At 41.8% G+C, this 14295-nt stretch overlaps 1 protein-coding gene across 2 annotated transcripts in view; it reads left to right on the top strand.

Moving 5' to 3' along the window:
- The window catches only part of LOC100562748 (probable transmembrane reductase CYB561D1), a 43420-nt gene extending 30767 nt beyond the window's left edge, over positions 1–12653 (top strand). For both annotated transcript variants that reach the window (XR_010005452.1, XM_062978407.1), the window contains one exon: positions 6972–12653. The gene's annotated coding sequence lies outside the window, so the exon portion shown is untranslated. The remainder of the gene's footprint in view (positions 1–6971) is intronic.
- Positions 12654–14295: the final 1642 nt, after the last annotated feature.

Raw genomic sequence — 14295 nt, 5'->3', positions numbered from 1 at the left:
ACTGCATCCCCTTCCTACTCCATCTCGTCCATGGGAGATAATTTCTGCGGATTTTATCACCGACCTACCACCCTCCCTTGGATATACCACGATCCTAGTGGTGGTGGACCTTTTCACCAAGTTGGCCCACTTCATTCCTTGTGATGGCCTTCCCACGGCCAAAGAAACTGCAGATTTATTCCTTCAGCATGTTTTCCGACTACATGGATTGCCCAAGAGTTTAGTCACTGACCGTGGATCTCAATTCACCTCTCGATTCTGGAAGGCACTACAAAAACTATTGGGCATAGACTCTCGTTTATCCTCAGCTCATCATCCCCAAACAGATGGGCAAACGGAGCGTACCAATGCCACTTTGGAACAATACCTTCGCTGTTATGTAAACTATCAACAGGACAATTGGGCTTCCCTATTACCTCTGTCAGAGTTTGCCTACAACAACAGTGTCCAGGCTTCTACCAAGGAAACCCCGTTCTTTGCAAACTACGGCTTCCATCCACGTTTCTTTCCTCCTGTCATTGAAACCTCAGAAGTCCCTGCAGCGGAGGACTGGCTGCAGGAACTCACAGCGGTGCAACAACTATTGCTCCAGCAACTGGACCAAGCCAAGGAGGACTATAAACGCCACGCTGACAGCCATCGCCAGCCGGGCCCCGAAATCAAGGTAGGAGATCGGGTTCTGCTGTCCACTCGCTTTTTGCCCTCCCACCGTCCCTGCCGGAAGCTAGATGCCCGTTTCATTGGTCCCTACCCAGTGGTGGCGCAACTTAACCCCGTGACTTTCAAACTTCAACTTCCGCACTCTATGCGCATCCATCCAGTGTTTCATCGCTCCCTGCTCCTTCCGGCGGATGGTGTCCGCCCCGATGCAGACCGGCCGGCCCCCACTCCTGTTTTGGTGGATGGGGAGGAGGAATTCGAGGTTCAGGACATTTTGGATTCTCACTTCCACCGCCGCCGCCTTCAGTATCTCATTGACTGGGTGGGGTTTGGCCCCGAAGAACGCTCTTGGGAAGACGCTTCCACAGTCCATGCCCCCGACTTAGCCCGCCGCTTCCATCAGGCCTACCCTGCCAAGCCGTGGCCCCGCACCTCGGGAAGGGGGCCCATTTTGGAGAGGGGCCTTGAGGAGGGGGATAGTGTGATGACTCATGGGCCATGTAGTCCCGTTCCCAGTACTATTGTGGCAGATGAAGAGGAAAACTTGGGTTTCCCACCGTTTCAGCCAGAATTGGAGCCCTTGCACCTGCAAGATGTTTGCCCACAGGAAGTCAGCCAAACAAGCCTTGAGTAGAAATCTCCCCCATTTTCTCGCCGGGATTATTATAATCGAGATAGAGGCGCTAGGGAGGCGACTCGCAGAAGCGCCAGGATTGCTGCCAGACAATTAACTGATTAAGCCTGTTTCCCTTGGGAAATCTTAAGGTGTCATGCATCTGGACACAGTATGGGTTTCGTTTCTTGTTCCCCAGGGAAAGTGTTCCCTGGCGGGAAAACAAGATCCTATATAGGTGTTTGCCCGCAAAGAAATCCTTGCGGAGTCAATTCGTCACCTTGTGGAGTGAGATCGTGTGTGGACTACGCTACTCCAGTCCCTTGCCTCCAGGACCAAGTTCCAAGCCTTGTTTCTCGGACCTTGTTCTAGCATCAAGCTTTCCTTGTTTCCACGGACCTCGCCACGGACCTTGTTCTTGTTTCTTGCCTCTTGCTGCCACGTATCAAGCCTTGGTTGCCAAGAATCTAGTTTGCTTCCAGCATTGTTTGCCAAGCTCCATTGGACTAAAGGACCCTGTTATTTCCCCACACTTTGCTTGGCAAAGTGTGTGTTTCGGTTATTGGATTACAACTTTGGACTCTAATATCACATATTGGACATTGTTTTCCTGGACTATATTTGACCTTTCCTGAATGGTCTACTTCTGAACTATATTCTTCACTTGTTTTTATTGACTTTATATAATCCTTTAATAAAGATATTAGATAGATTCTGGTCTCTGCGTATGGTTATTGGTGCTCTGCAGCCTGGGTCCTGACAATTTGGAGGGCAGAGTTCAGCACTTTGGACAGATCATTCAGAACTTGGAATCAATCCCAGAGTAGAAGCAACCAGCTATGACCAGGTTGGACTACAAACTCCATCTTCTTAGCCAGTGGGGAGCAATGACAGGAGTTATAGTCCAGCTGCATTTGGAGGGACACACAATTCCCATCTCTGTTTTTGCTGCCATCGGGATGAGGGCATTCTTTAGGAAGGGATATGATGGAAGTTTTAAGCAAGTCATTTCCTATTTCAGGCATTTTCTTTGATTCCTATTGTGCCCTGTTTTGCAAAAAAAAAAAAAAAAAAAAAGCCACCTGTGATTTTTTTGCTCAGCTGATCAACAACCACTGAGAAACATTTCTGTAGGTTGGGATTTTTGAACACCAGTGCCACCCAGAGGAAAATTGGACATTTCCCCTGGAAGTACTATTAAAAGCAGTCCATTTATGTGACTTCTAATGCAGACACATGTACATGAACTCAGTTATTTATCTTCCTCCCTATAGAGAAACTACAATGGAAAGACAGAGTGAAAAATGGCTGAATAAAAAATTCTAGAATGGATGTGTTACAGTGTGTTGTGGATGGATACATCTGATGGTATTTTAGGCTCCTCTTGGAGGCATGACCTCTAGGATTGTGAGGAGGAATGCCTGCACTTCAAAATATACAACGACACCACTGGACCTCGGGCCTTGACACCACATTGTTTGCCAGGACATTCTGTTCTGATCATAAAAGGGTCATTGTGGAACAAGAGAGTTTCAGTAGAATACTAGAAAAGCAGAGCAATGAATTGAGAAGTCTCAGCATATTGACACAGGCTTGAACAGAGCTAATGGCTTCTTAGGCTGGCATATATATGAATATGCCCATTTTCATTTCAATTGTAATTCAACAACATCAGCAGTATTAGGTTGCTGTACGTCTTTCGTGCTATATGGCCATGTCCCAGAAGCTTTCTCTCCTAATGTTTTGCCCACATCTGTGGCAGGCAAACTCAGAGGTTGTGAGGTAATATCAGTAATATTGTCTTCAAGAAGACTTTCTTCATTGAACAGAACAAACTTTCCTGAGATTAGAATATATTGTCTTCACGTCTTAGAGACAATTAGGCTTTTCTCTTCCTCCCTCCCTTATATTTTATGCTAAAACAGACTAACATGGACATCCCTTTGGAAAATAGTTCACAGAGTTGTTGTGAGGTTAACATTGCAGATAGGAAAAAGACCTGTTATTTTGAGCTCTCTGGAGAAATGGTGGGCTGAAAATATAACTAGCATTTTCTAAATGATCATTAATTCATCCTTAATATCTGGATATATTGCAGGGACTGGGTGGGCAAAAGGCAATGAAAGGACTTTGTTGTGGATTTTTTTATGGTCAAAGTTGGTTCCTACTTATGGCGACCCTGGGACAACCCCTTCACAGGATTTTCTGGGGCTGAGAATGTGTGACTTGCCCAGGGTCACCCAGATTTGGTCAGAGGGGGTTGCCTTTGCCTTTTGCTGAGAGACTGTGACTTGTGAAAGTGACCGGGGTTTCATGACTGAATCAAGATTTGAACCCAAATCTCCAGTGTTGCAGCTCCAATGTTTGAACCACTGTGCTGTGCTGGCTCTTGATAAGGTACTGAGTAGAAAAGTCTCTACAATAAACACAGCAAAGATACCTGCACTGGCTTCAACATTATCATATTTTTTTGCAAACCATTCTTGTAGAGCAAGAGCAGAAGGTAAAGAGGGATCTGCTGGAAGATCTTCGGGTGAACTGCCAATAAATTGGAAAATTTTGTAACAAAAGTAAAAGCAAAACAAAAAAAAACCCAACCTTTTTCCTGCCCTAACTTCTATAGCTGAAATGTTAGAAACCTGGAAGGGAGAGGATGGATAAAAAGTGTGTAGAAACACTGTGATTTAGTCTTGGTACACACAATTCTTCAGTTTTCAGTGTATGTCTTTTATAGCACACTTCAGTTGGTAAATCAAATAAAAAAGAAATCTTAAAAACTCACACTCTTACCCAGGGGTCTTCAAACTTTTAAAGCAGAGGGCCGGTCCACAATCCTTCAGACTGTTGAGGGGCCAAATTATAATTTGGGGGGGGGGAAACAAACAAATTCCTATGCACATTGCACATGTTATTTGTAGTGCAAAACAACAACAATAACAATGAAAGAACCATACAATATTTAAAAATGAAAATAATTTTAACCAACATAAACCTATCAGGATTTCAATAGGAAGTGTGGGCCTGCTTCTGGCCAATGAGATAGTCAGGTTAATTAGGATTGTTGTTGTGTGTCTTCAAGTCATTTCAGACTTTGGGCAAGCTTAAGTCCAAAATGATTTATTTATTCATTTACGACATTTATTTACTACATTTATATCCCACCCTTCTCACCCCAAAGGGAACTCAGAGCAGCTGTATGTACATACAGTATATTATAATATTAGTATAGCACAATATTAGCATTATATATTACTATATTGAACTATACCACTATAGTGTAATATTATATGTAATATATAACATATAATTAATATTATATGGTATTATTATTAGTATTATATTGTATAAAATGATATTATTATCAATATCATATGTATATACAATATATTATATTATTAAAACGGATATAAAAATATTATATTATAAATGAGGGCAGGGGCCAGGTAAACGACCTTGGAGGGCCACATCCGGCCCCCGGGCCTTAGTTTGGGGCCCCCTGGTCTTACCAGTTGTGGACTACAGCCCATGTGTTCAGGTGAATGGACTGTTCCTTTGGTAAATTTATATATTTATGGATGCAAGAAAAGTGGAGAATTATGTTAACTGTGGTGCCAATCTGTTCAAGGTGAACATTTTGTTAGTTTTGCTGCAGATGACTTAATGCAACAATCCCCCCTGCTTGCTTGTTTGCTTCAGTATAAAAAAACCTCTAACAAGTGCACTCCGATTCAAACTGCCTACACTAAAAAGAATCCAATTTCATCTCCTTGTTTAAAATCCATTTTGGAACAGATTCTCGCATTTCTCTCTCTCTCTCTCTCTCTCTCTCTCTCTCTCTCTCTCTCTCTCTCTCTCTCTCTCTCTCTCTCTCTCTCATATTTGTATAATGACATTTGTATAATGTATTATTATTTTGGACTGTACTTCCCAGACTCCCCCCACTAGTTCATTGACTGTGATGACATGGGGAAATATGAGACCTATAATCCAGTAAGCAAACTTTCAATCTTTATTGATAATCTCTATTCATAGTAATCATATCTATGTGTTTTTTAATCATTTCCATGTGTACAGTTTTATTTTAAAAAATCTCCATGTAACTGGCTTATTATGTAAGAGCCTTCCTGAAGCAGTACAACAGGGAATGGATTGCATATGAAGAAAGCAACAATTACTTTATGAAATTATGAGAAATAAGACAGGGCCCTCCTATGAGGAATGTGCATCCTGTGGTGATACAGGCAAAGGATGAAAAACTGGCAGAGGAAAGAAAATGTACAGTACTCAGTACAGTTACATGTAGTTAGATTTAGTTACCATGAAACATGGGTTCATTTTCTAGATATTTGAGACTTTGTTATCCAGTAGCCTCAACCAACATTGTCAATTGCAATCACTTATGGAAGCTGTGAGAACCGGTGTGCTGTACAGGCAGCCCCCAAGTTATGAACAAACTAAGTTCTGTAGGTTTGTCCTTCAGTTAACTTTTTCTCTTGAGTTAAATTTGTTTGTAAGTCAGAACAGGTACGTTTTTAAGTGTAACTCCAGCATTGCTTTGAATAGTATAGGAAGGGGTCAACATGGTGTTTGTTTTGCTGTCTGTACCCCTGTTCAGAGGATTTCAACTCACTTTCTGTCCCTGTGATAAAATAATAATAATAATAATAATAATAATAACAACAATAACAATAACAACTTTATTTTTATATCATGCCTCCATCTCCCCGAAGGGACTCGGGGTGGCTTACATGGGGACCAAGCCCAATCCAACAAAGATTAAAACCAAACATAGATTAAAACGTATATCAATCAAATCAATGGCATTACAACAAGACAACAACATAAAACAGCATCATCAACAGCCAATAGTCTGAGCAGTAATGGGTATTGAATCATGAGATTTTGAAAAATTTGACTTGTTATGGAAACAAGGATTTGTGCTACAGCTTCAGTGGAGATGTCTTTTCTCCATGATAACTCTTTCAGAGTGAATTTCCCTTACAAGGGGTAGATTTATCTCACTTCCTGTTGTCTCACCCCTGTTCTTAACTACATTTGTAAGTCGGATATTTGGAACTCGGTGATTGCATGTACTGGGTTGAATATTAGAGACTATGACTCTGGAAACCAAGGTTCAGATCTGGAAACCCACTTTCTCAGCCTCAGAGGAGGCTTGCCAAAGAAAACCCCATGATAGGTTCACCTTAGGGTTGCCATCAGTCAGAAATGACTTGAAGCCACTCAACACTAATGACAGGACCTGTAGTCCAAAGCATTTGGAAATCAAAGGGTTCCCCCATCCTGCCAGTAAAGAGGGATTTAGAGGTTCTATTAATGGCTCCATAGAGAATGTGGGTGTTATTTTCTTCCAGATCTATGAACACACACACACAAAGACTAGAAATGCAACATGTATGTTTAGGGGATATGGAAGAAAGTTAATATCCTTAATGAGGATATGTTTACCCAGGCTGTGGCTATAACAGAGTAGGATTTCAGGAGATATTTGGCAAGAGCTTCTTCTTGATATTATGAAAGAAAATTCTAGGGCAGCCCGCAAACACTTTTTTTTTTACTCTGAGTGACAGCTTTCTCCTAATAAGGCTTTGAAACCACTTACATTTCCATGTGTTCTCCCAGAACTAAATGTTATGCTGCCGGTAGCTGACAGTATCTTTTTCATGTTTCCCATCCACAGAAACCTCCTGAAGTTTAAGAGAGAGAAGGTTTGATGACATCAAAGACAGCAAGATCACAGCAACCTTTCTGACAAGTGATGCACGTTTTGAAGTGGGAGAGAGATCTACTTGCTGGGGCGCAGGAGTGGGCTGATTATCAACGGGAAGCAGGGAATAAATAAGGAAGAATCTCAGGCAGTCACGTTTCATGGGAAGTGGTTGTTCCAACCCCTTTTCCTCAATGACTGTTTAAAAGTATTGGGGAAAACTTCCTAATGGTAAGAGCCATTTGATGGTGGAATATATTGCCTTGGAGTGTGGTGGAGGCTTCTTTTTTTTTTTTTTGGAAGTTTATAAGCAGAAGCTGTATGGCCATCTGTCAGGGGTGCTTTATTTGTGCATTTCTGCAGGCAGAATGAAGTTAGATTTAATAGGTTTTTGTGGCCTCTTCCAAGCCTATGATTCTGCTTTCTAAACAGCACTATTGGTACTCTCATGAGGATATACAGTGTACAAAGCTTGAAAAGGTTACTGTTTGAATGACAACTCCCAGAAGCCCCTAGCCAGCACAGAATGGACATACTGAGCTGGCATACTGAAAGATATAGTCCAAAAGAATAATTTATCCAAATTTAGACAGAACACATAAATGCCAGTAATATCTAGTTTCAATAAGATGGCATCACTAGTATCATGCTAACCTGGCATGGGAACTAAATGGCCAGTTTCTATTGACCCAAAGCAATCAACCTATTTTGAGGATATTCTTAACAGGAAAAACTGATAGCAAGAGAGGGCAGATCTCCTCAGCCACTCCCAGTTTTTGTGGTTGTATGTAACAAGAAACCAAAAGAACACTATAATTTGAGTCAGACTAAGGATGAAAGAACAGGGTTTTTTTTACTCTGTAGGGCTAACATATTGAGGTGGTTGCTGTTTCCCTGGAGATAATGAGTTGTGGGAGCAGCAGCCTAGTGTGAGCTGTCAGAGTGTTTAAGCTATGCCTCCACCAATTCTCCACCTGCAGATTTGTAAATGAATGCAAATAAATGCCAAGAATCCTCAGGTAATCTCCTTCCAAAGAAATGCAAGGCTGGAACTTCTCACTGTCTGGAGTAAAGGGAGCCACTTAACAGTACAACTGTGGATGAGGTGCCATCCAAATGAAATTTGAAGAATGTGAAGCAAGGATTGTTTCCTGTTTCAAACACGCTAATACTGACCCCTTTTTTAAAAACTGCTTATTTGTATGACAATTTAAAAAGAGGAGTGCCTCTGCTAATGTCAGTCTCCATCTCGTAGGGTGAAGATGTTGAAAGAAAATGTAGGCGATGAATCCATATAGATGGTGTCTATGTCTATATCTTAAATTGCATATCATAGTAGGCATCCAGTATTACACATGGGTTCTAAACTCTATGTTCAGCTATCCCAGATTTGTACTTTAGTGATGCACTGCCACTATTTGGCAGAGAAGGCTAAAGACCTTGTAAAGCTCTAATTCCTGTGATCCCATAGCATTGGGCCATGGTAGTTAAAGTGGCATAGAATTGCATTAATTCTACAGTGTAAACAACTCCAAGTCAAGCAGAGTGCTTCAGAATGACATAGCCAGCCCCTTCCCATCCCAGAACTGTGGTATAACAAAGAGTTGCTCATTGGACTTTAAAATGGGTGTTAGGGTTCTGTTCCTTAGGTTAGGCTCTCAGTCCCTTTTAAATATACTACGCACTAGTTGTGTTCTGACTAGGTAGTCGCCAGCCTTAAACTCCCATCTCTTGGTATACCTTTAGACAGAGGAGGTTCTACCACCAGGCAAACTAGGCATTTGCCTGTGGCGCCATGTTGTTGGGGGCGCCATCGAGGCAACTCCTGTCTCCTGCGGCAGACAGGAGCCTAGGAAGACAATATGGTTTTTGGGAAGCCTGTGAAGTAAGTATTGCTTATCTTACCTAACTTGGGTGAATTAATTTAATGCATACACACTTATTTAATTGAATGTTCATTTTCTACTGTTACTTTTTAATTTATGGAGCTTGTTTTAATTCATAGGTGAGCCACTTTTGGCCCCATTTATGAGAAAGGAGGGAAATTGTTAAATAAGTCCTAGTACCTTCATTTATAAGTAGATTTTCCCAAGGATTAAAGTTTTAACACCTGTATGCAACTATTTAGTTTAGCAGAGATATAGAATCTACACTTTCTAATGGATGTGCAAGGCAGAGATGGCAGTAATGAATGTCCAGCACTTCTGGAAAATGTCAGTTTGAGAAAATCTGACATACATTGTTAGAAATAATTGTACTGATTCAGACTACTGGGTCATCCAACTCAGCCTCCTCCTCCTCCTCTGTAGGAAGTCTAGGAAGCAAGGCAAGTTGGGCTTCCTCCCTGGGGGCATCCTTGGTTGGGGGGTGTTAGTTGGCCCTGATTGCTTCCTGTCTGGATTTCCCGTTTTCAGAGTGTTGTTTATTTAGGCTTTTCCTTAATCCCTCCTTATTATCCAACATTTTTGCTTATCCAACACTTTTATTTTTCGGTGATTTTTTTCCGGGGGGGGGGGCAAAATTTATGTTCGCCTACACTTGAAAATTACCTTGGACCAGCTCTGTTTTTAGACCAGTGGTTCTCAACCTGTGGGTCCCCAGATGTTTTGGCCTTCAGCTCCCAGAAATCCTAACAGCTGGTAAACTGACTGGAATTTCTGGGAGTTGTAGGCCAAAACACCTGGGAACCCATAGGTTGAGAACCACTGCTTTAGACAAATTTCAGGTACAAGACAATATAGTAATACCTGCTGTCAAAGGGCAAGCTCTATTTCCTTTTACTTGGAGGACAGTTTGGAAAGTCAGTCTTTTTTTAAATTCACAGTAGATGCCTGCTCAGTTTGCATAAAGCTCTCAGTCAAAAAGGATAAATTAGGTCTTAATACTTTTAACTGAAAGTTATTATCCCATTCATATGGAGATGACTATAAAGCCCTTATAATACCTGCCTGTGTGCTCAGGGGATTTCAGTGTCAGATTCAGGAAAGAATATGCAATTAGCTTGGCACTTTGAATCGTTAGAATGCCCTTGATGTTGCCAGGGTTTGGGCCACTCAGAAGAAAGAGGAAGAGGGCTGCAGATCTTTCCTAAATACTCAGATTCCCCATATTGCCTTATCTACCCTATAACTGCTGGCAGGGGGGATTAAGTAAACTATTGTCCAAAAAGGAACTTTTCAAAAATCTGTCCAGGTTGCATTGTAGTCCTCACCAACATTTGAAAAATAAATCTGATTTAAAAAAAGCCAGCAAATGTTTAAAATGTGTTTAAAATTAATGAATTTGTCTTAGTGGCTAACTTGCTACCTCCCCTTTTTTTGAGGTGAGGCTATCATCATCATCATCATCATCAGCATCACCATCACCATCATCATCTATACCCCACTTTATCTCCCCTGAAGGGGACTCAAAGCGGCTTAACATAAAAGCATCAGCATGACCATTTAAAAATTACAAATATATGAACATTAAAACAATTAAATATAAATATAAACCACAGCACCCCCTGAATTGATCTTAAATACCTTCATCTTTAAAAGCCTGCCTGAATAAAAAAGGTTTTAGCCTGCTGCCAGAAGGACAACAGGGAGAGGGCCATTTTGGCTTCTCTAGGCAGGAAGTTTCAGTCGAGGGGCAGCTACCGAGAAGGAAGGCCCTTTCTCTCATTCCCACCAACTGAGCTTGAGATGGAGGTGGGACCGAGAGAAGGGCCTCTCCTGAAGACCTGGGCATGTTTAGCCTGAAGAAGAGAAGGCTGAGAGGAAACATGATAGCCATGTATAAATATGTGAGGGGAAGTAATAGGAGCAAGCTTGTTTTCTACTGCCCTGGAGACTAGGATGGAACAATGGCTTCAAACTACAGGAAAGCAGACTCCACCTGAACATTAGGAAGAACTTCCTAATTGTGAGAGCTGTTCAGCAGTGGAACTCTCTGCCCTGGACTGTGGTGGAGGCTCCTTCTTTGGAGGATTTTAAGCAGAGGCTGAATGGCCATTTGTTGGGGGTGCTTTGAATGCGATTTCCTGCTTCTTGGCAGGGGGTTGGACTGGATGGCCCATGAGTTCTCGTCCAACTCTACTATTCTATGATTCAGGATCCAGGCCAGTTCATATAAGTTAGGGCTTTAAAGGTCATAACCAGCACTTTGAATTGTGCCCGGTAAGAGACTGGCAGTTTGCTGAACACTGGGCCACTTGTTGGGATTTTTTTCCCATTCACTTAATGTACAGTATCTCTGTCTCTTTAAGATAACCATTTTTTGGGATCTTTTTGAATTAGACTTTGGAGCTTAACCTGTTCTTAGCAAAGACAATGGCCCAAATCCTGTTGTTAGTTCTAGCTAGAATAGATCCACTGAATCAATACAATTTACTTAAGTGTGATTTCAGTGGATCTACTGTAGTTGGGATTATCCAATAGGATTCAGATCTATCAAAATGATGTGTACATACCTTAAGGCCCAGGTGTTGGCGGTGGCCAGGAAGGCCTTCGCACAGTTAAAACTCATGTGCCAGCTGCACCCATACCTTGAGAAGCCTGATCTGGCCATGGTAATACATACCTTAGTCACATTCAGGCTAGATTACTGTAAGGCACTCTATGTGAGGCTGCCCCAAAAGACCATTTGGAAACTTCAGCTGGTTCAAAGGTCAGCTGCTAGACTGCTCATGGGAGCGGGATATAGAGAAAGAACTACTCTACTCCTGAAGCAGCTGCACTGGCTTCCGGTTTTTTTCCAGGCGCAATTCAAGGTGCTGGCTTTAACCTACAAAGCCCTATATGGTTCAGGCCCAGCCTACTTGAAGGACCGTATCTCCTTTTACCCTGAGACCCTCAGGAGAGGCTCTTCTCTTGGTCCCACCACCATTGCAGGCATGTTTGGTGGGAACGAGAGAGAGGGCCTTTTCGGTGGTGGCTCCACGGCTCTGGAACTCCCTCCCTAATGATGTACAATCATCCCCCTCCTTAATGGCCTTTCGTTCGCAAATTAAACCTTTCTGTGCAGCCTAGCCTTCCCAGACAAATGAAATCAGGCACTGCCAGTAGGTTAAACCACAGAGGAAGGCAATGACAAATGACCCCCAAAAATCCTATGATAGATTTGTCTTTAGTTTTGCCATAATTCAGAAATGTCTTGAAGGTACACAACACCAACAGCTGTGCAAACATCTGACGTGCATACCTGTATTCATATTTATAGACAGTTACATTTGGGAAAGCATGGCGAATGATATAGCGAGGATACAGCTCAAGGAGAAATTGCAAGGAAGGGACAATTCTACCTAAGTTCTGTGAAACTCATTTTGATATAGGAATTATGCTTGGCTACAGCAGTGTTACCTGAGGGTAAGTCTGGCTTTTAAAGCTTAAAATCCCCTTGTAGGAAAGGGGTTTGCAGAATGAAGGATGAAAAGTGAAGATTTGTGTCTATTCTGCAAACAACCTCCTAAGCAGTGGATTTACTAAAAGGGTGGGAATCATATAATACTTCACATCTTGTAGGTCCCAGTAGTCCTGGCCAGCATAGACAGTAGTATGGAATGCTAGATTTAGTTTGGAGGGATTTCCAGTACTTTTCCACTGGAAACACACTTTCCTCCTCTCCCTCATTTTAAAATTCTGTATGTAAAAATAAATCAATTTCATATTCTCACCTGAATTTCAAACTCTCATTCTTTTTGATCAACTATGGCTGGAATCTCTGTCAAGATTTTTTTTAAGTTCTCCCTTTCCATTTATGGACATTAGATGGCTGCTCAACCAAAGTTGGGGATGCTTTTGTACATGTTTATGTGTAGCATACACAATTTATCATACTTACAAACTCATTACATGCTTTGGCTACCTCTCAGTTGCATTACTGAAGTGCACTCTATGTGGGCCTGCCTTTGGAAACTGCATCAGGTTCAAAATGTTGTGGCCAAACTATTGACCATAGCTTGGAACAAATGAATGTTTGCAGAGAGTTCTCACTGCTTTCCAACTGTCCTTAGATTGAGCCACCTGTGTGTCTGTGGCTCCATTTTTTGACAGCCTGATCAGCTGTTTCAGGCTATTAAAAAGTGCACATGCACTGGAGTAGTCCACAAAAGGGGCTCAAAAGTCATGGATTTTCCATGACTACATGGATATGCAGTCATGTGAAGAGGCTTTTAAACGCAGTTTTGCTGCCTTTAAACACGGCAAAAGAGGTCCTTTGATGGGGCCTTCCAGGTGCTATCAGAAAACTATGGGAAGCTAAATGTGTTTTGGATAGCTTCAATGGACCTACTCGCATTTTGGGACTAAAAAACCCATGGGATGGTAGAAAGGATGGCATGTTGCTGCACATTGCCACCCTTTTTGCCATCTGATGGAGGAGAGCGAAAGAATGCCAAAGCACCCTATCCCATTCTCCATGTGATTAGGGGAGGAGGGAGGGCCTGCAGGGTGCCACAAGCTGCCCCGTGCGCCTTGTCTTTGCCGGTGAAACGGCATGGCCCCTTTGGGCCCTGTGAAGAAGTGCTAAGTGCATTTTTGAAACACATGCTTTTCAGCTTTCCTGAAATGCCATTTATCCACCAAGGAATTACCCCTTTTATCTTGGTTTCTTCCAGGTTTTAGGCATGTTATAAGGGCCCGGAGAGAGAGAGCAACTCATCTAGAAATCCTGGGAAATCTATCTCTCAGAGACGGAAGAGGAATCTGGAGCCCTCTAGAGGCTGCTGGATTGTGGGTTCCATCAGCCCCAGCCAGAATCTTGCATTTCTTCTTGCAATATACCAAAGGAGATTTGCAACATTGGTTCTGTCAACTAACACATATTAAAACATTTAAGCATAATTTAATTAAGTTTTAATTGTTTCAGTTGTAACTATAAATTCATTCATGGCTAAAGGTGAGTTGTGTGTCTGCAAAAGCTGAAGACTAACATCAGTTTGTTCTATGTGAGGCATATATAGACCACCTACACAGCAGAATTATAGCAATTTGACAACCACTTTAACTCCCTTACTCCATTCTATGGAATCGTAAGATCTGTAGTTTGTTATGGCAACAGAGTTCTATCAAAAAGAAATATCTCACAAAACTACAAATCTCGGAATTTCATAATATTGAGCCAAGGCAGTTAAAGTATATAATTATGCAAGATGTATCCAGTTATAGTTTCTGAGTCTCCTTGTGGAGAGAAAAAGCAGGGTATAAACAAACATAATAATAAATAATAATATTCTGAGCTGCTAGTAGTCAGAAAGTAAGAATTTCAGCTCAGTCATGTTAAGAAATATTTAGGAAACCGGAGTCTCTAAAAGCAT

This window comes from Anolis carolinensis, chromosome 4 (genome assembly GCF_035594765.1).
Source record: "Anolis carolinensis isolate JA03-04 chromosome 4, rAnoCar3.1.pri, whole genome shotgun sequence".
NCBI classification, from domain to species: Eukaryota; Metazoa; Chordata; class Lepidosauria; order Squamata; family Dactyloidae; genus Anolis; species Anolis carolinensis.
The sequence above is the reverse complement of the archived record's forward strand: the minus strand, read 5'-3'. Positions and strand labels throughout refer to the sequence as shown.